Below are 12,390 nucleotides of genomic sequence, written 5' to 3'. Positions count from 1 at the left end.
TCTAAACCGTCTTTCTTTCTTACCTTTTTTGGTGTTGTATTGTTGTTTTTTTTTATGGTGTAGGGGGATGTAGATTTAGTTTTTGGTGGTTGTGTGAGGTGTTTTTTTTCACCAGCTAGACTTTGTCTAGCCGGGTGGCCAGGCGAACGCCATGGCACCTGACAATCAAGGTTTGTCAATGCTTACTCGAAAGCATGGTGTTAAAGTGGCAGCAAGCTCTGCGTGCAGTGTGGAGGATGTGGCGCTGGCTGTAGGAGAACTAATCGGGCATACGGCTGTTAAATCTGCTGCACGAATGAACAAAGCGTGGTTTTGTCGATAAGATCGAACATGTTCAAACACTTGTGGAGACGGGAATCACTGTGAATGGGTTGTTTGAATCAGTGTTGCCTCTGATACAACCAGCAACCAAAGTCACGCTGTCCAATGTCCCCCTTTCATAAGCGATGACTTCTTATGTAAGGAGCTTTCTCGGCACGGGAAAATCGTATCGCCCATTAAAAAGGTACTGTCGGGATGTAAAGGGACAGTGAGGCCTGGCTGTCTGACAGCAGGGACAGTGAGGCCTGGCTGTCTGACAGCAGGGACAGTGAGGCCTGGCTGTCTGACAGCAGGGACAGTGAGGCCTGGCTGTCTGACAGCAGGGACAGTGAGGCCTGGCTGTCTGACAGCAGTGACGTGTCCCTGACACAGAGATCAGTGCATAAAGAGAGCAACAATTATGCTGTTGAGCTTTTCAAAACCTTTCTGCAAAAAACAAAAGGCTTAAGGGGGGTTAATGTTGGGACTTTCTTTCCAGACCTGGAGATGTTTTATAACTCAGCTAGACTCCATATCAGAAACTACGACGGCGTATTAGGGCCAATGTAAGAAAAAAAATACTGACCCGGAAGAGGAGGGGGGGGCAATATTCTGAGATTTAAAGTCGTAAATTTACGAGATTTAAAGTCGTAGATTTACGAGAAAAAAAGTCGTAGATTTACGAGATTTAAAGTCGTAAATTTACGAGATTTAAAGTCGTAGATTTACGAGAAACAAAGTCGTAAATTTACGAGATTTAAAGTCGTAGATTTACGAGAAAAAAAGTCGTAAATTTACGAGATTTAAAGTCGTAGATTTACGAGAAACAAAGTCGTAAATTTACGAGAAAAAAAGTCGCAGATTTGCTAGAAAACAATTTAGGAATGTACGAGAAATCCTCATATAGGCTAGACGTTATTGCAGTCATGGTCGATGTGGAAAACCTCATCAAGTTTTATTTTAAAGCTGGGTTCAGCAATGAGGAGATACTTATAAGCTTAGCCCAGATTCATCATGTCATCCTCAGCATCCGGACTTTAAAAAGACACTGCAAGAAACTGGGATTGTTCAGGAGAAAAAATCATACCAGTTTGGATGAAGTCATAGCATTTGTTCACCAGGAGCTGCAACAGACTGGACAGATGCAGGGCTATCGATGGCTACATCAGCGGGCAATACAGATGGGCTACGTGGTGCAGCAAGACACCATACGACAAATTATAAAATTAATTGATCCGCAAGGGGTGAACCTTCGGAAAGCACAGCGGCTCAGGCGCCGGCAGTACAACACCAAAGGACCAAATGCTCTTTGGCACATGGACTCATACGACAAATTAAAACCCTACGGTATAGGGATTAATGGATGCATTGATGGCTTCAGCCGTTTCGTTTTATGGATGGAAGCTTACACTACAAATAGCGACCCCAAGGTTGTGGCAGACTACTACATCCGATGCGTAATGCGTTTGGGAGGGTGTCCGGAAAGGATGCGTGCGGACAAAGGCACTGAAAATGGACATGTTGCCAACATGCAGGTGTTTTTAAGGAGAAACGACACCGACACTTTTGCCAGAGAGAACAGTTTTATTTATGGACGCAGTACGGGGAATCAACGCATTGAATCCTGGTGGGGAATACTAAGAAAACAAAGCATTCAATTCTGGATGAACCTGTTCAAAACCCTCCAAGACAATGGTCACTTCTCTGGAGACTTTTTGGACAAGACCTTAATGCAGTTCTGCTTCCTTGATCTCGTTCAGGTAACACAGCGCTATCATATCAAGCCTTTAATAATAATAGTTTAAAACCTACTCAATACCTAGCAATAAAATAGGTAGAATTTATGCATTGTAATTTGTTTTTTTTTAGTTCTATATGCCACATTTAATCATAGCAATTTATCTCCACCTGCATTACCTCGAGGTTACAGGAACAGTGTACCTATTAAACAACAAAAACAATATAAACCACAACTATCCAACACAACACGTCCATCGTGAGAAAGAACATGATAATTATTATTAATTCACATTGTGTAACCTGCATATAACCCTTTACCGCTAGGTGGTGCTACAGCACCTTCAGCATCCATACTTGAGTCACTGTAATACAACACCCAATACTTCATACCATCTCACATATAATAATGGTTCTGATTTGTATTTTCTGTTGCAGAAAGAACTGGATGAAGTGGTGCAAACATGGAATATTCACAAGATCCGACCCAGGCCAGGCCAAGATGTGCATGGAGGTCGTCCAGCTCTCATGTACACAGTCCCACAGCTGTATGGTGCCGATGACAAACTAAAAACTGTGGACTCTGAGGAAGTGGCCGTATGCAAGGATGAGTGCACACCCAAGGGTCCCTTCCCATGTGATGAGACTGTGTTTGAGCTCTGTGTACTACTTATGCAGGAGAACGGATGGGATGCTCCTACCGATGCTTTTGAAGCTGCAGAACTATACACTTCACTCAGAACAGAGATACTTCAAAATATCTAAAATAGCTTATTACTCCCTCAGTTTTAAGCTACTTTGTACATGTCTTGTCATGTTGCTGATTTACTATTGTATTATTACTGTATTATTATTGTATTATTTGTTCTAAGTCTAAATATATTCAAAGGGGCAATTCAATAACAATGGACATTAACTCCTCAAAATGTTATAGTTGTATATAGCAGAGACATTGGGACATTAGTTTTGGAGTACATAACTGATAATTAATGAAAGTGTGTGCTGTGGTTATGTATGTAACAAGGTCACACCAAGCTGTGAGTAGCTTATACAATACTATATAAACTATGTAGGTTAGTTATCAATAGCTAATACTTGTTTCCCTTTCCCCCTCCTGACTCCACCTCCACCACTACAACCTATTTTTTCTTGAAAAGTTAGATATCGCTTACTAATTTTACACAATGTCATTAAGATGTGGATAAACTACTTTTTCAAAATTTTTGGTTGATTAGAATACAATTTCAACACAGTCTCTGCAAAGATTTATTAAACATAACGTGTAAACAAAACTTGTGTGTTGCACATTCATTTTATAATAATGGAATAAGAGTAAATATTTTTGAACATGGATAGAAAAACATGGTAATATAGCTACACGTCTAACTGTGCATTCTACCATCACCCTTGGCCCTCATGAAAAAAATATATAAAATATAAATAGCACAGCTTGAAAAAGCGTGTGCCCCACAGCATTACATCAGGGCCAGCTTATGTATGTACCAATGTCAGAAACTGTTAATAAAAACATTCTTAATTTCTGAATACAGTATTTGCAATGCAAATTTTACATCTTTAAACATTAAAGAACATAACTCACAAAACACTTGCATTTTGCCATCAATACATCCAAAACACTGGACCTCAAAAGCTCCAACTGCTTTTTTTAGTTGACTAAAATATCTCTAACTTGATGGGATGGAACTCTGGTAAAATGTTTTTGTTACATGTTATGTTACAGCACATAACTGTATAGCATACAATATTTCAGAGGGTAACTCCTTGGAAATAACAGCTCTGCCAATGTTTCCATAGTAAAACCAACTTCATTTTGTGAAACATTTAACTTTTTGTTTGGCTGAAAGAAAAATTGTCAACTCTTCCACAGCCTTGTAGCACTGTGGTACATGACAGAAGACAACATAGTTAAGCAAGGGCTACACTATGTCCATAATCCAGATGTTGCTGTCAAACACTGCATTGAACTCAGAACGGAAGTCTGGAAGTTGTCATAAGAGTCAGCCAGCTCTAGGACGCATCCACATGTGTGTGCAACAGGCCTTCTTGTGAATTTTGACATTGCTGAAAACTAATCTCAATTCTGTCACATGTCATCACATCACTTCCTGTGGCAAAGCGTAGAAACTTGCCAAGTTTGTCTTCATCCAACTCTCTGAGATACCTTTTAAGGTGGTTCTGTACCTCCCTTTGCCGTGGCGTCATCATCGCAGGGAACTGCAGGAGTCCCTGGACTTTCTTTGGAGTTGGTTTAAGGCTGCTACACATCTCGGCAAGCTCATGATGGTTAAGGGTGATATTTGGCTGTAATCACCTCCCTCCAGCAATCAATAACATACATTGGCTTTTGCACAAGCTCTTTGTGTGCAATCTCCATAAGGATGTCTTTTAGTCTGTCAGGTGTGACTCTTGTTCGACATTCATAATTCTCAAGGACATCCAGCAGCTCATCCATATCCACAGAAGAAAAATCATCAAGAGCTTTCTTGAGGATGTCATGATCTTGGCAACTCACACAAAATGCAAGAAAGTTTCAAGTAGGTTACTGCACACAGCTCCATACAAAATCTCCTCCAAAAGAGGAAGAGCCAGCTTAACTGGCAGGTACTGGCATTGTTTGATAACCTACAACCAGAACTCTTCCAATGGCCTTCCAAGTTTCACAGTTGAAGGTCATGCCTGATGAAAGGGACTTTTACAGATGTTCCTACTGTACAACGCTCATAAAATTCCTGCCAGAAAGAACAATACACATCTCTAACAACCCCTGAGCCAACACCACGTTCCTCTGTATATCAGGGAGTAGCCGTTTTATAATCAAAGGTTGTCCCAGCACTGCTGGATCCATGAATCCACAGATCATTTCATCAAGCATTTGCCATGGTGTATGTTTATTACCTTTGGAGCTGTGGTTCTTGATGTGGTATGTGGTAGTTGTAGCGGCGCATCACTGGATTCAAGTGATACTGAGGGCTGTTCTGGAGGAGCATCATGTGCCAGTGATGGTGGCTGTTGCAGGAGACTATCACTGGAAACATCTGATGTGCTGGGTGGCTGTTGAAGCAATGACCTCAAAGTTAAATGGTTCAGTGTCATCATGGTAACTTGGATGCTCACTGCCACCTGGACCAAATGTAACTTCATCATCAAGAACATTGAGTATGAGGTTATTTTCTGAATTATTTTGCAGTATTAAATTTGCCACAGTATAGTGATCAGTGATGAGTTGAGAACCTAGAGTATTATAGGTGTCAATGACAGGCAATGACACATACAGTTTGCCCTCTTCTATGGCACTATTAAAAGTGTCATCTTCATTACATAAATCATCCTCTCTCTCTTGCTCTGTGACATCAGCATCCAGCAGTAGACGTCTGGATATTCATCATCATCATTATCATTTATCACTACTACCTCATCACCTTCTGTTGATTCTGTGACACTTGTGGCACTCTTATTCTGGAATTCCTCCTTGGGGAAAGTAGCAACATAGAAGCGTAACCTGGGCATGCAGAGAGCATCGTAGATAAAGCCGATGGTCACATTCTCACGGATTGGATTGTGTTTGTAATCCCACAATTCAAAGTTGAAATGTGTTGCATGGCCTTTTGTTGATGTTCCTTTTGGAAAGAAGAAATTCTTTCCTTTTTCTAGGACAGTATCCATACTACATTCCACATCAAGAAGTACTGTCCTTGTGCCCCCTCCTTGTTTTGCTCTCACTTGTTTTACTTGTTCATTCTCACCATGCAACCACCCTATTTCAATTTTGCGATGAGTAGCTCTCGCTGTCTTTTTTGACGTAAGTAGGGATGTAATGTCTGTCTCATCTTCAGGTTTACGCTTTTCTGCTTCTTTTCTCAACTGGAGCTTTGCCCGGAGCTTTTCAAAAAGGCCCATCTTCTGTTTATGGAGTGGTGTTTGGTTTTTGCAGAAATTCATCAATGCCAGCCGATCCCCATATGAGGAAATGTATTTGGCCAGATCCCCATCCTCCATAAGAGTGATGACATCTTTGTCAATCTGTTAAATAAACAATATTAGTTACTTATTATGAAGACAAATATTAATCAAATATGTTGACATAAAATGATGACAGCCCTTAATGGCTTTTCATTGTTAGGTTATAATATACACACCAATTTTCTGATGTTGCATTTTTACTGTTAATGACCTTAGGTTGTAGAAGTCACAAGTGAATGCAGCTTTTATCTTAGCCATAGTAGTACCTTATCCTCCTCCAGGCGGCTTATTACATCTTCAGCAACTCTGCGTTGTCGTAAGAAATCTGACACTGTGATGACTTGTGGCAATGCTGTGAAGAAGATAACACCGTGATAAAAACGTAAGCCCTGAAACAGTTGCATTTTATCCAGTTTACATTTCATATAAACTTTGTCTGGTATGATGTTGAGAGGCCCAGCTGGATCCAGCTGATTTGGGAGAATAGACTAAAGGAATACTACACAATATTCTTATTATCTGCATTGGCAATGATTTTATGCGTTTTCATTTCTGGTTTGCTTTAATAGCCTACTTTGGCCCAGCACCTTTACATTTCTTTAACATCTGCAGAGGCTAGCAAAGTTCACTCGTGACTCACAGCTATGTAAATCGCTAACTCGGCTGCACAAACTATAGTATTAAAACCTGATTCAATGGCCAATTGTGCATAATGTAGCGTTCGTTTGGCCGAGAGTCAACAGAAATGTTAGCATTTACTACAGACTTTGCTAAAAACAACTAACCTAAAGAAATGACAGGAGGCTAGCAACTTTAGGCTACGCTTTTCCGAGTAGTTATTTTGACTGTGCAAAGTTGAATATCTAGCGAGCAAGATATGACAGCAGGTTATCTAAGACTTAGTAATTTCATTTGGCTGTAAATGAAATTAGTAGGTCAGCCTGTAGCCAAACTCACCTGGCGCCATGGTCCATGGGTCCTCTGCACCTTCTGCACCTTCGTGTGACCAAGATGACGCCATCGAAACGCGCCGTGAGCCGTTGACCAAGAACAACCGATGCAAATTTACGACTTTTTTTCTCGTAAATTTACGACTTTGTTTTCTCGTAAATCTACGACTTTAAATCTCGTAAATCTACGACTTTAAATCTCGTAAATTACGACTTTTTTTCTCGTAAATCTACGACTTTAAATCTCGTAAATTTACGACTTTGTTTCTCGTAAATCTACGACTTTAAATCTCGTAAATTTACGACTTTAAATCTCGTAAATCTACGACTTTTTTTCTCGTAAATCTACGACTTTAAATCTCGTAAATTTACGACTTTAAATCTCAGAATATTGCCCCCCCCCTCCTCTTCCGGGTCAGTATTTTTTTTTCTTACATTGGCCCTAATACGCCGTCGTACAGAAACAATGAGTTCACTGATCAGGAGAAATTCAGGCTAAAAAAAGCTATGATGAAAGTTAGAAAATTAATTCTTTAGAATGATGAACAAAAAGATGGTCAGTACTCTTTTTTATGTACTCCTTATTTCAATTCTCTCAACAATAATGAACAGTTTTGGGAGTTTAAATCTAAATGGAGCAAGAGAGGCAAAAAAAGAGCTGTGTTGTTTGAAATGGTCAAGTTAAAGCACATTGATGTAGTTTTTCTACAAGAGACACACAGTGACTGTAACAATGAAGTAGATTGGCACAGAGAATGGCAAGGACAAGTCATTTTAAGCCATCACACTACCCTCAGTGCTGGTGTGGGCTTTTTGTTCTCCCAAGCTTTTGCCCCAACATCTTTAGAAACTGAACATTTTGTCCAAGGGAGGTGTCTCTGTGTGAAGGCTCGGTTTGATCATTTTAGTGTTGTTTTTATTAATGTATATGCTCCCAACAATGGTGTAGAGAGGAAACTTTTTTTAGGAAAACTTAAGGACATATTAAATAGCTACGGGTCAGCTGATTATTTATTTTTAGGTGGGGATTTTAATTGCACTGAAAATGAGTTACTAGACCGCAATCATTCAGAGCCCCATCCAGTCTCTCAGCATGCTTTGAAACAGTTGGTGTTCTCTCATGGCCTGGTGGATGGTGGAGAAGGATGCACACAAGCTCTATGCAGTTTACATGGTCTTAAGATAAGAGATAAGATAAGATAAGATAAGATAAAACTTTATTAATCCCGAAGGAAATTCTTGTGCCAGAGGTATTAAGTTACATTAAATGCAGTTAAGTACAGAGTATAAGTATAAGTGTCACTATAATCCAAAAAGAGTACAGTACGCGGTATGAGCACAATATATGATACATGGATACAAATATGGAGATGTAAGGTGCTAAGTAAACATAATATAGGAATGACAGTGATGCCTGACATGATTATCTAGCGCTTCTCCCTACAGAAAGGGGAGGAGTTATACAGTCTGATGGCCACTGGCAGGAAGGACCTCCTGTGGCGTTCTGTGCTGCTCCTCGGTAGTCTCAGTCTACCACTGAATGTGCTCCTGTAGGACAGCAGTGTGTCCTGCAGGGGGTGAGACGTGTTGTTACGAATACTGAGGAGTTTCCTCAGCATCCTCCTCTCCGTCACCTCCACCACAGACTCCAGCTCCACTCCCAGCACCGAGCCAGCCTTCCTAATGAGCTTGTTGAGTCTGTTGGTGTCGGCCGCCTTCATCTGCTGCCCCAGCACACTACAGCGTAGAAGATGACGCTGGAGACCACCGAGTGGTAAAACATCTGCAGCATGGTCTGGCAGACGTTAAAGGACCTGAGTCTCCTCAGTAGATACAGGCGACTCTGTCCCTTCCTGTATATTGCCTCTGCGTTTGTGGACCAGTCCAGTTTGTGGTCAATGTGGACACCCAGGTATTTGTAGCTGTCCACAATGTCCACGTTGGTACCCTTGATGCTGACCGGGTTAGGGAGTGTCTGGTGCTTCCTGAAGTCCACCACCAGCTCTCTTGTCTTTGTGACATTCAGCTGCAGGTGGTTCTGTCCGCACCACTCCACAAAGCTGTCCACCACACTCATATACTCCGCCTCCCGACCTCTGCTGGTACAGCCCACAATGGCAGAGTCATCCGAGAACTTCTGCAGGTGGCAGGACTGTGAGCAGTGTCTGAAGTCCGATGTATAGAGTGTGAACAGGAATGGAGACAGTACCGTGCCCTGGGGTGCCCCCGTGCTGCTCACTATCGTGTCCGAGACGGTGTTCCTCAGCCTCACGAATTGTGGTCGACCTGTAAGATAGTTAGTGATCCAGGTGACCAGTGGGGTCTCTACCTGCATGTCCAGGAGCTTCCTATTCAAAAGGGCAGGCTGCACGGTGTTAAACGCACTGGAAAAATCAAAGAACATGATTCTAACAGTGTTACCTGCCTCCTCCAAGTAGGTGTGTGCTCTGTGCAGCAGGTAGATGATGGCGTCCTCCACTCCAATACGGGGCTGGTAAGCAAACTGCAGGGGGGTCCAGCGATGGTTCCACAACAGCACGCAGGTGTTTCAGGACCAGCCTCTCCAGAGACTTCATCACATGTGAAGTCAGAGCAACTGGTCTGTAGTCGCTGTGTGTGCTTGGATGTTTGGTCTTGGGCACAGGAACAAGGCATGTTGTCTTCCACAGGGCAGGGACAGTCATCAGGCTCAGACTCAGGGAGAAGATGTGCTGGAAGACCCCACACAGCTGTGTGGCGCAGTCCCTGAGTACTCTGGGGCTGAGTCCGTCCGGTCCTGCAGCTTTTCCCGGTCGTAGTCGACTGAACTCCCTCCTCACATCTTCTGTGGTGATGGCAACTGTGGACACAGAAGAGCAGAGAGAGAGATCTGATGGGGGAGGGTGGGGGGTTGTTAATGGAAGGTGGGGTAAGGGGGGCAGGGTGATGTTATTGATGGGAAGGTGAAACTGGTTAGTATGGTTAGGGGGAGGGGAGGAGGAGGTACATTGTTGTTATTGACAGGTGTTAATGGTGCATCACAGGGAGGGGGGAGGGGGAGGGTGGTCAGGGAGTGGACTATCAAACCTGTTGAAAAACAGGTTCAGCTGGTTGGCCTCCTGCAGATCTCCATCCATCAGCTGGTCAGAGATCCTATTGTGGCCGGTGATGGTTCGCATGCCACTCCATACCTCCCTCAAGTTGTTCCGGGCAAGTTGGCTCTCCAGCTTCCTCCTGTAGCTCTCCTTGCCCTCCCTGAGCTGCTACAAGGTCTCTACTCATTATAGCCAGTATACTACTGTCCATTGTCTTTGTGGCTGCCCTTCGGATCTTTTCATCAGCTCGCAGTTCTCTACACTGTACCAATGGCTCTTCTATTTTGTCTACTTTTACACATTGCCAGTTTTCTGACACAATATGCACTTGTCAAAAGTCATAGATTCTAAGTCGTGGTTCTAAATGCTCTCTTACATTCTTTCTCCTCACTACAACCACTAGCACATTGGTTTTTCTTTTTAAGAATGCCATCAAGAAGTTTCTTCATAGTGAAGATATTACAACACTTCCTGTGGTAGTAGAGTGAAGGATTCTGACCCTCAGGAAGGTCTTCCAATATTTCTAAAACCGGTGTGTGATTCTGTATCTGAGCTGCCCTGAGCAGAGTTTTCCAAGAGTCAACTCCTTGAAGTGAAATAAACTTGTCTTTGTCATCAGAGTAGTGGATGATGCATTCCATTTTTCGTTGCTTTGGATCTGGACCGTTATTTACTTGCTTAGTGGCCATGATAATTCAGTTAACTAGAACAGAAACCATAATACTATGTACATTAACAGCTTACTTGATTTTGATATATTTACAAAACTGTAATTAAAAATCACCACGACTGCTTACCTCATTATGTCATGAGACATTACCTTACGCAGGAGCCTAGGATGATGTGTTCACCCTGTTTTAGTGCAAAGGTGGTGTTGCAAGAATCTTGCCAGTGCAAATACTGTACTTCATACAGATTAAACAGACTACCAAATGTAGTAATATATCAGATATATTAATACAATTATTTATTTAGGTTGTATAGTTGTAACCTCACTGTGAGCTAAATGATTATTCTATATTGCCACTGAGTTGAAGACATGCATAAAATGAGTGTAATCTCACTGAATCTGGTCTGCTTACTGTTTGGTCTGCTTTCTTAGAATAACTGTCCACCTGACATAAGCCCCTCAGAATGAGATAATATGGGTAAATTATACATTTCCTGAATCCTTAAGGCTGTTCCATACTCCGTGAGACAAAGAGCGGAGAACGCGCTCCACGGGTGGTAAGAGATAAATAAAAAAGGTCTTTTCCGCACTGAGGTACCATACTCCACGAGACGTGTGTGTGTGCAGAACTCCTCATACGGCCTGCCCACTAAACTATAAGGAAAGACTTTACTGAGTTTTTTAACACACCACAAGACTTGTGGTGTGTGGTGTGTGCCATGGCAAGAGGGCATTATACAGAGAGGTTGCCTGCAACAGCGTGAGATGTCTGGCGATGAGTTGTGAGAATGCGACATTAAAAGTAACAATAGCAAAGATTCAGTGTTTGTGCCTTCATGACCCATTTGCACATCTACTGTGTTCCAATGTGCCTGCGATACTTCAAACTGTCCGGTGATGAGCTGTGAAGATGCGACATTAAAAGTAACAATAGCAAAGATATACAGACATTGTTAACGAGCCTATTATGCCCGGGTATGTAGGAGTATATAGAATGGTAATAACAGTCACCATCTGGTATGTGTGAATGGCTGTCTGGAGTTATTGGTGACAAATCACCCTGACTTGCCTTTCTTTCTTTCTTTTATTGCTCATCATTCAAAACCGGTATGGTCTTATCTAAATCTGTTAAATCAGTGCTGTTTATACACCTACCTATATACCTGGAGAGGCTCTTGCGCTTCTCCACTTTCATCATGCCCACAATAAACTCCGACCAATCACAGCATGGTTGCCGCACAGCCTTGAAAGACAAAGTTCGTGGGCGTAACGTCTGCACGGGGGAAAAAGTTCTTTGTCTCGCGGAGTATGGATCCAGCTTTAGAGTCGTGCCAGTGTTGCAATGTTTGTATTTTGTATCTCTCATGCTTCCTGATGCCACAGGACAAAAAGACAAGAGATGATTTAGGCCAGGGGAGTCAAACGTACAGGCTTAGGCCCGCAAACAGGTTTAATCCGGCCCCCGAGATGATTTTGTAAGTAAAAAATAAGCTGCAATTTTTCAATAAAAGAAACCGCCGTTCCAATTGTGTCCACCGGATGGCGTAATACCGGGGCAGAGCAAGTAGGTCAAGCAAGTGCAGCCAGTCTGGATGAGCTACTTTGTTTTGCCTGCAATATTTATTATGGCTTCTACTTTTCCGTGCTTTGGCACCCTCTTTGTCCCAACATGTCTCTG

The sequence above is a fragment of the Parambassis ranga genome, unplaced genomic scaffold (assembly GCF_900634625.1).
Source record: "Parambassis ranga unplaced genomic scaffold, fParRan2.1 scaffold_31_arrow_ctg1, whole genome shotgun sequence".
In the NCBI taxonomy this organism is placed as follows: domain Eukaryota; kingdom Metazoa; phylum Chordata; class Actinopteri; family Ambassidae; genus Parambassis; species Parambassis ranga.
The sequence above is the reverse complement of the archived record's forward strand: the minus strand, read 5'-3'. Positions refer to the sequence as shown.